The sequence below is a fragment of the Tachypleus tridentatus genome, chromosome 7 (assembly GCF_004210375.1).
Source record: "Tachypleus tridentatus isolate NWPU-2018 chromosome 7, ASM421037v1, whole genome shotgun sequence".
NCBI classification, from domain to species: domain Eukaryota; kingdom Metazoa; phylum Arthropoda; class Merostomata; order Xiphosura; family Limulidae; genus Tachypleus; species Tachypleus tridentatus.
Genome location: NC_134831.1, coordinates 98,704,130 through 98,721,896, shown reverse-complemented (window position 1 = coordinate 98,721,896; position 17,767 = coordinate 98,704,130). Strand labels below are relative to the sequence as shown.

Genomic DNA, 17,767 nt, shown 5'->3' with positions numbered 1-17,767 from the left:
ATTTCATTTCTTTTTTTCTTTATAATGCTTTTTTATTTATTTATGTAAATATTTTGTTCAAGGATTTTGTTAATTTGAATTACTTGTTATTATTAAGCATTATCAATGTATTTATTCTGTATTTGTCTTTAGGTTAGTGAAAAACTGGTAGACTTCAGAATTTTTCTCAAGCAGAAAGTATTCAGAAGTTTCTTGCTTTCCATGGAAAGTAAAGGATTTGATTTTGATTTACTGTCATCTGGAAAACCATTGGGTAAGATGATAAGTAAATAAATTTACTTATTGTAATGATAGGCCTGTAGTCGTGAGGAGCTCCCTCCCACATTCTGTAAGAAAATATATCATTACTATTTAGCAAACTCATTTTTTTAATTCATTTTAAATAAACTAAGATTGATTTGTGCTGCATGTTAATGATTCTTAAAGTAATGTGTTTTCTTCTTCTTCCCACTTATGTTCAACTCAAATGGAGAAGTACTGGCTGTAGGCTGCTTATTGATTTTCACTTTGCTATCAAATAATATAGCTCAGTTGAATTGTGAATTTTACAATACATTCACTACATAAATGTTTCTTTATCTGTTTGCTTTAGCATACTGATGTTTGATAATTATAGGCCATTTACCTAAGTGTAGCTGTTGCATTTCTTCTCATCAGCACTAAGATAGAGATTAGATTCCTACTTGGATCGAGTTCAGAAAGCTTATTGAACAATTTAAATAATGTAATACAATGTAATACAAATTACATTGTACTCTGAAGTTTTTCACAATAACTTAACATGTAACTTTGTATTGGTCATTGATTTCTTGAGACCTCTTTGTTACTTAACATGTAACTTTGTATTGGTCATTGATTTCTTGAGACCTCTTTGTTACTTAACATGTAACTTTGTATTGGTCATTGATTTCTTGAGACCTCTTTGTTACTTAACATGTAACTTTGTATTGGTCATTGATTTCTTGAGACCTCTTTGTTACTTAACATGTAACTTTGTATTGGTCATTGATTTCTTGAGACCTCTTTGTTACTTAACATGTAACTTTGTATTGGTCATTGATTTCTTGAGACCTCTTTGTTACTTAACATGTAACTTTGTATTGGTCATTGATTTCTTGAGACCTCTTTGTTACTTAACATGTAACTTTGTATTGGTCATTGATTTCTTGAGACCTCTTTGTTACTTAACATGTAACTTTGTATTGGTCATTGATTTCTTGAGACCTCTTTGTTACTTAACATGTAACTTTGTATTGGTCATTGATTTCTTGAGACCTCTTTGTTACTTAACATGTAACTTTGTATTGGTCATTGATTTCTTGAGACCTCTTTGTTACTTAACATGTAACTTTGTATTGGTCATTGATTTCTTGAGACCTCTTTGTTACTTAACATGTAACTTTGTATTGGTCATTGATTTCTTGAGACCTTTTTGTTTTGATCACTTCTCTTGGATGACTGAAGAAAAGTGGGTGATATGTCATTACGAGATAGATAAATTATGCAAAATGTACAAGGGTAGATAACAAATATGGCATATCAGTAGAAATCCAAGATCCTTCAAAGTGACATAGTTTTGTTGTTTCTGTGTTGTTTCCAGCAGAATGATACAGATCTTACAATTGAAGACATATAAGTAAATAAACAGTGAAGTGTTTGCAATTTGTATCAAAAAATAATAAAAGATAGTAATATACTGTATTATTTTCGTCATTTAGCATCAGCAAATATGATAAGGTGAGCTGCCTTCACTTTGCAAGTAATACTCAGGAAGTTGAACTTAGAGTGGGTATATTGTTTCATTTTCCATTAATTCATGACTCCAACTATTAGTTTGTTATATTTATATTTTAGAGTACTTACAGGTTTTTTATTTGTGTTTTTGCATAAATTACTTTTAAATATTAAATATGATAGCTCTGTGTCACCATGTTTAGAAGTGTTTCACTCTGACTGACTCATCCATAGTATAATACATTCTCAAAAAATATTTTGTTTAGTAAGCATAACATCTGAAAGAGAATCTCATGTTTCAGTGATTATATATTGGTGATAAACCTGTAGATAAGAGTATTACATGGAGAAGTATTAGGTGATAAACCTGTAGTTTAGAGTATTACATGGAGAAGTATTAGGTGATAAACCTGTAGCTTAGAGTATTAAATGGAGAAGTATTAGGTGATAAACCTGTAGCTTAGAGTATTACATGGAGAAGTATTAGGTGATAAACCTGTAGCTTAGAGTATTACATGGAGAAGTATTAGGTGATAAACCTGTAGCTTAGAGTATTACATGGAGAAGTATTAGGTAATAAACCTGTAGCTTAGAGTATTACATGGAGAAGTATTAGGTGATAAACCTGTAGCTTAGAGTATTACATGGAGAAGTATTAGGTGGTAAACCTATAGCTTAGAGTATTAAATGGAGAAGTAAGAGGTGATAAACCTGTAGCTTAGAGTATTACATGGAGAAGTATTAGGTGATAAACCTGTAGCTTAGAGTATTACATGGAGAAGTATTAGGTGATAAACCTGTAGCTTAGAGTATTACATGGAGAAGTATTAGGTGATAAACCTGTAGCTTAGAGTATTACATGGAGAAGTATTAGGTGATAAACCTGTAGCTTAGAGTATTATGGAGAAGTATTAGGTGATAAACCTGTAGCTTAGAGTATTAAATGGAGAAGTATTAGGTGATAAACCTGTAGCTTAGAGTATTACATGGAGAAGTATTAGGTGATAAACCTGTAGCTTAGAGTATTAAATGGAGAAGTATTAGGTGATAAACCTGTAGCTTAGAGTATTAAATGGAGAAGTATTAGGTGATAAACCTGTAGCTTAGAGTATTAAATGGAGAAGTATTAGGTGATAAACCTGTAGCCTAGAGTATTACATGGAGAAGTATTAGGTGATAAACCTGTAGCTTAGAGTATTACATGGAGAAGTATTAGGTGATAAACCTGTAGCTTAGAGTATTACATGGAGAAGTATTAGGTGATAAACCTGTAGCTTAGTGTATTAAATGGAGAAGTATTAGGTGATAAACCTGTAGCTTAGTGTATTAAATGGAGAAGTATTAGGTGATAAACCTGTAGCTTAGAGTATTAAATGGAGAAGTATTAGGTGATAAACCTGTAGCTTAGAGTATTACATGGAGAAGTATTAGGTGATAAACCTGTAGCTTAGAGTATTACATGGAGAAGTATTAGGTGATAAACCTGTAGCTTAGAGTATTAAATGGAGAAGTATTAGGTGATAAACCTGTAGCTGAGAGTATTAAATGGAGAAGTATTAGGTGATAAACCTGTAGCTTAGAGTATTACATGGAGAAGTATTAGGTGATAAACCTGTAGCTTAGAGTATTACATGGAGAAGTATTAGGTGATAAACCTGTAGTATAGAGTATTACATGGAGAAGTATTAGGTGATAAACCTGTAGTTTAGAGTATTACATGGAGAAGTATTAGGTGATAAACCTGTAGTATAGAGTATTACATGGAGAAGTATTAGGTGATAAACCTGTAGTTTAGAGTATTACATGGAGAAGTATTAGGTGATAAACCTGTAGCTTAGAGTATTACATGGAGAAGTATTAGGTGATAAACCTGTAGCTTAGTGTATTAAATGGAGAAGTATTAGGTGATAAACCTGTAGCTTAGAGTATTAAATGGAGAAGTATTAGGTGATAAACCTGTAGCTTAGAGTATTACATGGAGAAGTATTAGGTGATAAACCTGTAGCTTAGAGTATTACATGGAGAAGTATTAGGTGATAAACCTGTAGCTTAGAGTATTACATGGAGAAGTATTAGGTGATAAACCTGTAGCTTAGAGTATTACATGGAGAAGTATTAGGTGATAAACCTGTAGCTTAGAGTATTACATGGAGAAGTATTAGGTGATAAACCTGTAGCTTAGAGTATTACATGGAGAAGTATTAGGTGATAAACCTGTAGTATAGAGTATTACATGGAGAAGTATTAGGTGATAAACCTGTAGTATAGAGTATTACATGGAGAAGTATTAGATGATAAACCTGTAGTTTAGAGTATTACATGGAGAAGTATTAGGTGATAAACCTGTAGCTTAGAGTATTACATGGAGAAGTATTAGGTGATAAACCTGTAGCTTAATGTATTAAATGGAGAAGTATTAGGTGATAAACCTGTAGCTTAGTGTATTAAATGGAGAAGTATTAGGTGATAAACCTGTAGCTTAGAGTATTAAATGGAGAAGTATTAGGTGATAAACCTGTAGCTTAGAGTATTACATGGAGAAGTATTAGGTGATAAACCTGTAGCTTAGAGTATTACATGGAGAAGTATTAGGTGATAAACCTATAGCTTAGAGTATTAAATGGAGAAGTATTAGGTGATAAACCTGTAGCTGAGAGTATTAAATGGAGAAGTATTAGGTGATAAACCTGTAGCTTAGAGTATTACATGGAGAAGTATTAGGTAATAAACCTGTAGCTTAGAGTATTACATGGAGAAGTATTAGGTGATAAACCTGTAGTATAGAGTATTACATGGAGAAGTATTAGGTGATAAACCTGTAGTTTAGAGTATTACATGGAGAAGTATTAGGTGATAAACCTGTAGTATAGAGTATTACATGGAGAAGTATTAGGTGATAAACATGTAGTTTAGAGTATTACATGGAGAAGTATTAGGTGATAAACCTGTAGCTTAGAGTATTACATGGAGAAGTATTAGGTGATAAACCTGTAGCTTAGTGTATTAAATTGAGAAGTATTAGGTGATAAACCTGTAGCTTAGAGTATTAAATGGAGAAGTATTAGGTGATAAACCTGTAGCTTAGAGTATTACATGGAGAAGTATTAGGTGATAAACCTGTAGCTTAGAGTATTACATGGAGAAGTATTAGGTGATAAACCTGTAGTATAGAGTATTACATGGAGAAGTATTAGGTGATAAACCTGTAGTTTAGAGTATTACATGGAGAAGTATTAGGTGATAAACCTGTAGCTTAGAGTATTACATGGAGAAGTATTAGGTGATAAACCTGTAGCTTAGAGTATTACATGGAGAAGTATTAGGTGATAAACCTGTAGCTTAGAGTATTACATGGAGAAGTATTAGGTGATAAACCTGTAGCTTAGAGTATTACATGGAGAAGTATTAGGTGATAAACCTGTAGCTTAGAGTATTACATGGAGAAGTATTAGGTGATAAACCTGTAGCTCAGAGTATTACATGGAGAAGTATTAGGTGATAAACCTGTAGTTTAGAGTATTACATGGAGAAGTATTAGATGATAAACCTGTAGCTTAGAGTATTACATGGAGAAGTATTAGATGATAAACCTGTAGTTGTAGTTTAGAGTATTACATGGAGAAGTATTAGGTGATAAACCTGTAGCTTAGAGTATTACATGGAGAAGTATTAGGTGATAAACCCTGTAGTATATAGTATTACATGGAGAAGTATTAGGTGATAAACCTGTAGTTTAGAGTATTACATGGAGAAGTATTAGGTGATAAACCTGTAGTTTAGAGTATTACATGGAGAAGTATTAGGTGATAAACCTGTAGTATAGAGTATTACATGGAGAAGTATTAGGTGATAAACCTGTAGTATAGAGTATTACATGGAGAAGTATTAGGTGATAAACCTGTAGCTTAGAGTATTACATGGAGAAGTATTAGGTGATAAACCTGTAGCTTAGAGTATTACATGGAGAAGTATTAGGTGATAAACCTGTAGCTTAGAGTATTACATGGAGAAGTATTAGGTGATAAACCTGTAGTTTAGAGTATTACATGGAGAAGTATTAGGTGATAAACCTGTAGCTTAGAGTATTACATGGAGAAGTATTAGGTGATAAACCTGTAGTTTAGAGTATTACATGGAGAAGTATTAGGTGATAAACCTGTAGCTTAGAGTATTACATGGAGAAGTATTAGGTGATAAACCTGTAGTATAGAGTATTACATGGAGAAGTATTAGGTGATAAACCTGTAGTATAGAGTATTACATGGAGAAGTATTAGGTGATAAACCTGTAGTTTAGAGTATTACATGGAGAAGTATTAGGTGATAAACCTGTAGTATAGAGTATTACATGGAGAAGTATTAGGTGATAAACCTGTAGTTTAGAGTATTACATGGAGAAGTATTAGGTGATAAACCTGTAGCTTAGAGTATTACATGGAGAAGTATTAGGTGATAAACCTGTAGCTTAGTATTACATGGAGAAGTATTAGGTGATAGAGTATTACATGGAGAAGTATTAGGTGATAAACCTGTAGCTTAGAGTATTACATGGAGAAGTATTAGGTGATAAACCTGTAGCTTAGAGTATTACATGGAGAAGTATTAGGTGATAAACCTGTAGCTTAGAGTATTACATGGAGAAGTATTAGGTGATAAACCTGTAGCTTAGAGTATTACATGGAGAAGAATTAGGTGATAAACCTGTAGCTTAGAGTATTACATGGAGAAGTATTAGGTGATAAACCTGTAGCTGAGAGTATTAAATGGAGAAGTATTAGGTGATAAACCTGTAGCTTAGAGTATTACATGGAGAAGTATTAGGTGATAAACCTGTAGCTTAGAGTATTACATGGAGAAGTATTAGGTGATAAACCTGTAGTATAGAGTATTACATGGAGAAGTATTAGGTGATAAACCTGGAGTTTAGAGTATTACATGGAGAAGTATTAGGTGATAAACCTGTAGTATAGAGTATTACATGGAGAAGTATTAGGTGATAAACATGTAGTTTAGAGTATTACATGGAGAAGTATTAGGTGATAAACCTGTAGCTTAGAGTATTACATGGAGAAGTATTAGGTGATAAACCTGTAGCTTAGAGTATTAAATGGAGAAGTATTAGGTGATAAACCTGTAGCTTAGAGTATTAAATGGAGAAGTATTAGGTGATAAACCTGTAGCTTAGAGTATTACATGGAGAAGTATTAGGTGATAAACCTGTAGCTTAGAGTATTACATGGAGAAGTATTAGGTGATAAACCTGTAGTATAGAGTATTACATGGAGAAGTATTAGGTGATAAACCTGTAGTTTAGAGTATTACATGGAGAAGTATTAGGTGATAAACCTGTAGCTTAGAGTATTACATGGAGAAGTATTAGGTGATAAACCTGTAGCTTAGAGTATTACATGGAGAAGTATTAGGTGATAAACCTGTAGCTTAGAGTATTACATGGAGAAGTATTAGGTGATAAACCTGTAGCTTAGAGTATTACATGGAGAAGTATTAGGTGATAAACCTGTAGCTTAGAGTATTACATGGAGAAGTATTAGGTGATAAACCTGTAGCTCAGAGTATTACATGGAGAAGTATTAGGTGATAAACCTGTAGTTTAGAGTATTACATGGAGAAGTATTAGGTGATAAACCTGTAGCTTAGAGTATTACATGGAGAAGTATTAGGTGATAAACCTGTAGTTTAGAGTATTACATGGAGAAGTATTAGGTGATAAACCTGTAGTTTAGAGTATTACATGGAGAAGTATTAGGTGATAAACCTGTAGTATATAGTATTACATGGAGAAGTATTAGGTGATAAACCTGTAGTTTAGAGTATTACATGGAGAAGTATTAGGTGATAAACCTGTAGTTTAGAGTATTACATGGAGAAGTATTAGGTGATAAACCTGTAGTATATAGTATTACATGGAGAAGTATTAGGTGATAAACCTGTAGTATAGAGTATTACATGGAGAAGTATTAGGTGATAAACCTGTAGCTTAGAGTATTACATGGAGAAGTATTAGGTGATAAACCTGTAGCTTAGAGTATTACATGGAGAAGTATTAGGTGATAAACCTGTAGCTTAGAGTATTACATGGAGAAGTATTAGGTGATAAACCTGTAGTTTAGAGTATTACATGGAGAAGTATTAGGTGATAAACCTGTAGCTTAGAGTATTACATGGAGAAGTATTAGGTGATAAACCTGTAGTTTAGAGTATTACATGGAGAAGTATTAGGTGATAAACCTGTAGCTTAGAGTATTACATGGAGAAGTATTAGGTGATAAACCTGTAGTATAGAGTATTACATGGAGAAGTAATAGGTGATAAACCTGTAGTATAGAGTATTACATGGAGAAGTATTAGGTGATAAACCTGTAGTTTAGAGTATTACATGGAGAAGTATTAGGTGATAAACCTGTAGTATAGAGTATTACATGGAGAAGTATTAGGTGATAAACCTGTAGTTTAGAGAATTACATGGAGAAGTATTAGGTGATAAACCTGTAGCTTAGAGTATTACATGGAGAAGTATTAGGTGATAAACCTGTAGCTTAGAGTATTACATGGAGAAGTATTAGGTGATAAACCTGTAGCTTAGAGTATTACATGGAGAAGTATTAGGTGATAAACCTGTAGCTTAGAGTATTACATGGAGAAGTATTAGGTGATAAACCTGTAGCTTAGAGTATTACATGGAGAAGTATTAGGTAATAAACCTGTAGCTTAGAGTATTACATGGAGAAGTATTAGGTGATAAACCTGTAGCTTAGAGTATTACATGGAGAAGTATTAGGTGATAAACCTGTAGCTTAGAGTATTACATGGAGAAGTATTAGGTGATAAACCTGTAGCTTAGAGTATTACATGGAGAAGTATTAGGTGATAAACCTGTAGCTTAGAGTATTACATGGAGAAGTATTAGGTGATAAACCTGTAGCTTAGAGTATTACATGGAGAAGTATTAGGTGATAAACCTGTAGCTTAGAGTATTACATGGAGAAGTATTAGGTGATAAACCTGTATTACATGGAGAAGTATTAGGTGATAAACCTGGCTTAGAGTATTACATGGAGAAGAATTAGGTGATAAACCTGTAGTTTAGAGTATTACATGGAGAAGTATTAGGTGATAAACCTGTAGTTTAGAGTATTACATGGAGAAGTATTAGGTGATAAACCTGTAGCTTAGAGTATTACATGGAGAAGTATTAGGTGATAAACCTGTAGCTTAGAGTATTACATGGAGAAGTATTAGGTGATAAACCTGTAGCTTAGAGTATTACATGGAGAAGTATTAGGTGATAAACCTGTAGCTTAGAGTATTACATGGAGAAGTATTAGGTGATAAACCTGTAGCTTAGAGTATTACATGGAGAAGTATTAGGTGATAAACCTGTAGCTTAGAGTATTACATGGAGAAGTATTAGGTGATAAACCTGTAGCTTAGAGTATTAAATGGAGAAGTATTAGGTGATAAACCTGTAGCTTAGAGTATTACATGGAGAAGTATTAGGTGATAAACCTGTAGCTTAGAGTATTACATGGAGAAGTATTAGGTGATAAACCTGTAGTTTAGAGTATTACATGGAGAAGTATTAGGTGATAAACCTGTAGTTTAGAGTATTACATGAAGAAGTATTAGGTGACAAACCTGTAGCTTAGAGTATTACATGGAGAAGTATTAGGTGATAAACCTGTAGCTCAGAGTATTACATGGAGAAGTATTAGGTGATAAACCTGTAGCTTAGAGTATTACATGGAGAAGTATTAGGTGATAAACCTGTAGCTTAGAGTATTACATGGAGAAGTATTAGGTGATAAACCTGTAGCTTAGAGTATTACATGGAGAAGTATTAGGTGATAAACCTGTAGCTTAGAGTATTACATGGAGAAGTATTAGGTGATAAACCTGTAGTATAGAGTATTACATGGAGAAGTATTAGGTGATAAACCTGTAGTTTAGAGTATTACATGGAGAAGTATTAGGTGTTAAACCTGTAGCTTAAACCTGTGTCTAGTAGAGTAAGTTTTGGTTGGATTAATTTATTATTTTTCTTTTTTACAACATGGGTGAAATACAATTGCCTGTATTTTGTTAGGATTTAAAGCTATACGTCTGCGATCACACAATTCAGTTATGTGATTGAGCGACGTTTGAGCTCTACTAGCTGCGACTAATTATTCTATTGACGTACTCGAAACAGCAGCGTTATTAGCATATTGTGACGCCTGAGTATACCCGAGTTTGAGGAACCGAACGTTGTTGTTCAAGAGTGAGCTGATAGCAGACCCTTGCGGTACGTCTGCCACCAGCCTGAATAAGCGGGAATGTATTTGATTGAATTGTGCTCTGGCCTGTATGTTGGGGAGAAAACTTGAGATACAGCGAATAATTGTGTGTGGAATTTTGAGTTGATTCAGTTTGAACGGCAGTCCGTTATGGAATTTTGAGTTGGTACAGTTTGAACGGCAGTCCGTTATGTAATTTTGAGTTGGTACAGTTTGAACGGCACTCCGTTATGTAATTTTGAGTTGGTACAGTTTGAACGGCAGTCCGTTATGTAATTTTGAGTTGGTACAGTTTGAACGGCAGTCCGTTATGCCAAACGAATGTTTTTTTTTAACATTCAGGAATGCTGCAACTGTCATATGTTTAGGGTTGAATGCTTGAAAGATAGTTTCAGTTAATTTAATCGCTGGTCTGATGCCGGGCTGCATTTTGAATGTCATTGATAATATTATTAGTTTCTATATCAAATAAGAGTCTGTTATCTTTTCTATAAGTTCCCATCAGATGAGAGCTGAAGGGACTATATAGAGTTTACCGCTCAGTTTTTGAAAGTTCAGTCAGGTCTGGGCGGAGCTTAACGACGTCAAGTACGAATTTCAGTTAAAACTAGTTGGCGTAGTCTACAACATCCGACGATAGCTCAGTTGGTAGAGCGGTGGACTGTAGGAGGGTTATAGTTATCCATAGGTCGGTGGTTCAAATCCGCCTCGTCGGAGGTTATTTTAATCTATCATACAAGGATTTAATAAAAGCCACACTACAGTGGGCTTATTTTCAGACGTTAAACAAGCCTTTGACTCGGTCTGTAACTAGGACCTCAAGTTTATACTCCTTCAGTTTAACTTCCCGTCCACCTTAACAAGATGAATATCTAACTTTTTAGACAATAGAACAGCTGAAGTAAGAATTAACATTGGTCACCTCTCGACAGGCGTTCCCCAAGGTTCAGTACTCAGCCTTCTTTTATGTATATGTTAACGACATCCCTTTTCCTAAAGTTAAGTACACCTATGCGTCGCGATATGCTGACCTCATAGCATTATGGAGTACGTCACGCGAACCCCTACTGGCCACCTCTAACGTTCAATTCACACTGAACAGTATAACCACTTGGTGTAACTAACACCTGGCGGGTCGTGCTTAATGCAACTAAAACTCAGGCTATAACCTTTAAACTCAAAATATCGAGAAAAAGCAAATCCATCCCTAAAGACAAACTGACTAAGTTTAAATTCTCCCCCACTATTAAATTTCTTGGTATCACGTTCAACAAGAAACTCACTTGGACTGATCACTTCAGAACCATACTCTCAAAAGTCTACAAACGAATCTTCAGAGGAATCAGTAGAATTGCCAAAGGCTGTAGAACTAAAACGATTCTTACCATTTACAAGATTTACATTCGGCCGATCATTGAATACGGCAACATGATTACTGCGAACGCGCCCCTCAACCACCTTAAAAAAATTGCAACAAGCCCAGAATCTTGCAATTCGACTGGCTTATCGACTTCCCAGTTGCACGCCAACAGCTTAGCTAGCCGTCCCTAATTTTGAAGTGTAAGACTAGAGGGAAGGCAGCTAGTCATCACCACCCACCGCCAACTCTTGGGCTGCTCTTTTACCAACGAATAGTGGGATTGAACGTCACATTATAACACCCCCACAGCTGGGAGGGTGAACATGTTTGGTGCGACCGGGATTCGAACCCACGACCCTCGGATTACGAGTTCGTGAGAAAAAGAAAGGATATTATTAAAATTTTATTTTAAAAATGAGCTCTTATCTTCTTATTCATGTAATACAATATTACCATATTTAATACCCTTATTAATATATGTTTATACACATACATATATATTTATAATACCCGAGTATTTAAGTTGAAATATCATCCAGTTATTAACTGGATTATATCAAGTACATCGCACATACATTAACACCACAAAAATAAAAATGACATATAGTAAGTAACGGATCAGAAGCTCCTGTTCTTACTAAAACTCCTCGAAAACATCTGCCAATCGCTATTAGTGATCCAATTTTAGAGTGCATGATTCTTCTATTTGGTACAATGTTCATGAGATGGCTGATGGTAAGTCCAATGGATCTGTTCATGACATTCCAGTTGTCGATAAGAGAGATAACTAAAATCTTCTTAGTTGATACATGTAAGTCTGATTATGTGGATTAATCGTTTTAAATTTCATTCTCTTTTGAATATAACTCAGGGTACTGTTGCCATGTTTATTAGATTCTGAAAGTTGTAGCCATCTCTCATCCATTGGAACACGTGTTAGTGCTGGGTACATCAACTCACATACCACTGATCTTCTTGACTCAATATGCTGTCTGTGAAGGGAGTTTGGAAGCAATACTTGTCTTCACATCCTGTATATGATGGTAAGTTCTTTGACAACCACTGAAACTCTCTATGTCAACATTGGCCGCTCTAGTCTTTTTCCCTGTAGCCTTAATATAACGTTTTGTTCATAACTCTATCAACATCATATCAAATCAGTTTCACTGGTCTCGTGATTTGACACGTACATTATTTATCACTCATTTCATTCTCGTCATGTCATTGTATCTATCTCATTTCTGATTTAACTCTAAAATCAGGGATTCGATTCCTCTCAGTGGGCTCAGCAGATAGCCCTATGTGGCTTTGCTATAATAAAACACACACAAACACTTCTGATTTATTAACTGTCTTCTTTTGTCGTCATTTATAAACTAAAGCTGAATGATTCTTGAATTTTTGTAAGTCTGTTAGTTTTGCTTTACTGTATTAACTTTATCATCGGTTATCCTTACCGATTCGTTAAACTAACCTAAGTGTATCAACAGTCTACACAATTAATTTATGTCATGATTAGATGGGTCTTAGCCATTTGGTTTGACTATGTCATTAGCTATGAATAAGATAACCTATCGTTCTCTGATTTTGTTCTTTCATTCATTTTGAATTTTCACAGCCCATATAATGCCCTCAGCTTTACCAAAACCAGTTTGTCTCGTTTAATATATAACATTATGCTATCTAGTGTCACTGTTAATCATAAAGTCATCTTTGCTGAATTAGATATTTTCTATTTATCTAACCCTTGTCTTTCTGCTATAGCTACTGAACAAACCGTTTAATAGTTAATACTGGTCTCTAAGGGTCCATATTTTGAGTTTCTTCTAATAATTCCTTTCACTTCTTTGATACCTGCTTCTGCATTTCTACTCTAAATTAACCATACTTCTTTCTTAATAATTGAAGTTTAACAACGATATTGTAATGAAAAAGTAAGACAAAACGAACTAAATCGTTACTATGAACAAAATCGTTTGTGAGAGAAATTTAGAACATCTTATGGATGGGCATGTTTATGAAAATGAAGCTTACGTGAAGAGGTGTCTGACTCTAACAGACCACATAATATATACTTGATGATTACTTAAGTAATGTTAAAATACATTACACTTTACACGTACGGTTTGTCTAAAACGCATAAAGACTGTCCTTTGAGTCTGATAATATCTCAAGTGGGTTCTGTCACAAACACATTATCAAAACAATTAGCGGGACATCTATCCCCAGTTGTTACAACAAATTCATTATTACATATCCAAAACAGTGTAGATTTTGTGAACAAAATTGAAAACACGGACCTAAGTAAAAGAAAAATATTAAGTTTTGATGTTTAAGCCATGTAGCGACATTAGGTCAGTTATAAATGGCTTATTGTCGAAAGTGTTGTACACATGTTCATTCATAACCATTATGTTTAGAGAGATAAACGGGAAGAAATGATGGACTGAGCTTTCTATATAACCTGTAATAATATCTTCGAATTCTAGTTAATTAAAGTACTTATATATATATATATATACAGATCAAAGAACGAACATTTAAATTCCCACTTTTAATAAAGCAATTTATATTTTATTATGCATTTCATTTTACAATATATTCTATACAAGGTCTATCTGTGCATTGGCTACCATGAGTATCGAAATACGGTTTCTAGCGACATAAAACTGCAGACGTACCACTGTGGAAACTTAAAAGTTCGTCTTCGGACCTTGATATTTAGAACATTTTCTTAACAGCTTAACATTACTGTAACATTCTTCAAAGTATAAACGAAATTTGTAAGAATATATATTATCCATCACTCCTAATAAACACATACATCTAATATTACATACAACATGACACCAATTTTAAGAAAAGAACGGATACTCCAAGAAAAATAAAGCTTTGTTTTTTTTTTTTTTTTTTAATTTCGCATAAAGCTACTCGAGGGCTATCTGTGCTAGCCGTCCCTAATTTAGCAGTGTAAGACTAGAGGGAAAGTAGCTAGTCATCACTACCCACCGCCAACTCTTGGGCTACACTTTCACCAACGAATAGTGGCATTTACTGTACCATTATAACGCCCCCACAGCTGAAAAATAGAGCATGTTTGGCGCGACCGGGATGCGACCTCGCGACCCTCAGATTACGAGTCGCACGCCTTAACACGCTTGGCCATGCCGGGTCGACTGCCAGATTTAAAATAACATTAACAATAGTGCAAACACCAGAAAACATACAATTATATAACAAGTATGAATAAGTTAGGAGCGAAAGAAAATAAACCACGAAATATGTATTACCGATGAAACAAGCGAGTACAATTACAAGTATAAATGTACCTGAAACCAAATTAGGGAAACGACATGATTTTTTATTAAATAGATGAGGTTTAAATGGTTATCGAATGAAATGAAACTATGCCACACCAGCATAATGAACTAACTTTTCGTGACTATTTCTGTATTCATCGACTAAATATTAAAAGAAGTTGATAAAAGATTGACATAAAAGAACTTACCATGAAGTCATCGAGAGGACTGTATCGAAAGGTCTTGTGTATGTCTCTGACATTTGGTAAACTCTCATTGTACGTTCTAAACATTTCTGGTGGCAGTTAAATTCAACAAGGGATAATAAACATTGTGTAGCACCTGTTGTCTTCATTCCGTGATATAAACATTTTACACGCAAAGCAACTTTTACTTTGCATGTAACGCTCTTCAGTAACAAAAGGAATTAAGAGTGATAAAGGAGCAGAAAAATATTAGAACTATAGTTTTGTAAGCGTATGTCTAGGACATCTGTGAACATCTATCAAGCTCCTTTGAGCTATCACCTCTTCACCCTTGCCTAGAAAGCAGAAACAATGCATTCCCGATGCCTAAACGCACAGTTAAGTGCCCCAAGTCAAAATTACAGTCTGCCTCGAGGCAGTTCAGGGTGTATGTTCGGCCTTTATCTTTAGTATAGGTTATTAAAATGGGAAGAAGACTTTCTCGTGGTTTATGACGCTTCCATACATGGTACTGCAGACGTCATTTTTCACTTGTCTTTGTAAAGTTAAATAATCATGTTTTATTTTCTCAATCATGAAGTAAATTTTCGTCACTACATCTGTATTTAATTAATTCAGTCACTAGGTATTAAAAGAAGGTTGATAAAAGATTGACATAAATGTACTTACTATGAAGTCATCAAAAGGACTATATCGATAGGTTTGTGTATGTCTCTGACATTTCGTAAACTCTCATTAAGGTATTAAGTTGGTGATATTTTCTAATCTTACTATTATATAAATGACACGTAGTATATGACCGAAATAATAAATACATTGTGTCAGTATCTATTAAACGACACCGCAAAATAAAATCTGTGAAAAAATTCCACGTTGGTATTCTAATTTCAGACAGTTATAAAAATAACTACGATACGTACTACAAACCTTTGTTTATCAAAGAACAGAATTTTAAAGTACTGTCCTCGTAACAAGAACCCGACTTTCACTTGTCCTAAATCTGAATGTTTGATTATATCTTTATTGATGTAATTTATAAAAATACTTTTCAGGAATGCGTTAAAAAACTGTAAAATTTCAAATAAACGGTACCATACTTAATAGATCAAAAATCGTATTTGTTTTACCTCAATCAGAACAGTTTTCCCCTGCACTAACTTCCGTGTATTTTTCTCTTAGAAAAGTCTCTTTTCCGATTTTTTTAATACGACGCTTTTTAAAACAGTAGTGTTAGTTAACAGGACGAATCGAGCCCCTGATTTTAGCATTGTAAATCCGTAGACTTACTGCTGTACTAGCGGGAGGCAAAATTATCAGTGACTTTTTAAGTTAAGCCAAAAGTTCATCAGAATGTCAGTCTTGGTGTCTTATTTATGAGTTGGAAAAGTTTTAGAAAAAACAAAACAAAAACGAAGCTGTTTCAGATCAAAATCAAACTATTCAGATTTAAATGTCAGTAAAACTGTAAAATATTTTTATTGTGCAAGTATTGGATATGTCTTATTACAAATGAAATTGAAAGACGAAGTAAAATATTATATGATAAACTTTTCACGGGCACCAACAAGTGTTCACTAGAAAGTAACCATATACTTTAGTTTTCTGTGACATCTCTAAAACCTCTTGATAATTTTGGTCCATCTGAAAGGAATTCATCTCTGCTTAACGAGGAAGCATACCCCACACCATGACTTAAATATCATCTATAATAAATGAGCCAAGATTAGCAAAGTTTGAAGGCAACCATACTGGTGACTATATCAGTAACAACACATGAAAAACTTGTGGCTGTATTAGGAAGTCTAAACTTTGTGCTGACGTACCTACACATATAGATGTTACAGTCTAGGTTAGATTATAGTATTGAAAAACACTGGCATGCTTGGAAATCCTTGAAAACTCAGGGTGGTACAGCACTTATTCTACAGAATTACAACGATAAAATCAGAGTTTCCATTCTTATAAGTGAAGACGTCAGATAGCTCGACATGGCTTTATTACAAAATAACAGACCATAATATAATTTAATGTTATATAATGTTATACTTGCAAAAATATTTATTCCTCTACATATTTCTTCAACAAATTAATCAACATTTTTATTTATAAATTTTGTGTTTGATATAAAGATATTATTCCTGATTTTATTTATATATTAATTTTAAATATTACGTACATTATCATTTGCCATGTGTTATGTTCAGTTTTATTTGTCTGGTTATATTTATAACTAATGGTTTATTTTCATTTTCAGCTTTCTTCCGCATATGCTACAGCATAATGAGGTGAGATAACTTTACTTTTATTGGCTGAGGTGTGAATGGAGACTTCATAACATAAGATGAGGGAGAAAATATATTTCTGTTCATCTACCTCTTTTATTGGATAAATTAAGAATACTGGAAATGTTTTAAATAAATATGTGTTTGAAGTTTTATTGTGTGATCCAAATTTTATTTTGGAAAGACAATGTAATAAGGTTCCCAAATTTTGTTAGGCACTGTTTTGTAAATATTTAAGACTATATGTACACACAGGATGTTATATCAGATCACTGTACATATCCTAAAATATCAGTTTTCATACTATTTTCAATAAGATTTCTTATCGTTCATTACATCCTTCAATATGTGAAAATGTTTATATTCCCTACTAGGCTTGCAACTTCCACCTACTTTACGTTTCAATGTGGTTCAATATTTAATTCAATATTAGACAAAAAAGAAGCACCAGAAATATGAGGAGAGTAAATTGTAAGAAAATATTAACTTTGATACGATATCTTTTTAAAACTAACATAATAGCAGGAATCTCATCGGGAATCTTGCATTCTCTTGGCATATGAACCAAGACGAGCACTCCTCAGAAAGTATCC

At 33.7% G+C, this 17,767-nt stretch overlaps 1 long non-coding RNA gene and 1 other non-coding gene across 2 annotated transcripts; both read left to right on the top strand.

Moving 5' to 3' along the window:
- The first annotated feature begins 138 nt into the window (after positions 1–138).
- Positions 139–17,273, top strand: LOC143258069 (uncharacterized). The gene is made up of 3 exons (XR_013032127.1): positions 139–253; positions 12,282–12,430; positions 17,147–17,273. It is a non-coding gene; the product is annotated as an uncharacterized LOC143258069 (long non-coding RNA).
- TRNAY-GUA (transfer RNA tyrosine (anticodon GUA)) lies at positions 10,658–10,743 on the top strand. The gene is given in 2 exon segments: positions 10,658–10,694; positions 10,708–10,743. It is a non-coding gene; the product is annotated as a tRNA-Tyr (tRNA).
- Positions 17,274–17,767: the final 494 nt, after the last annotated feature.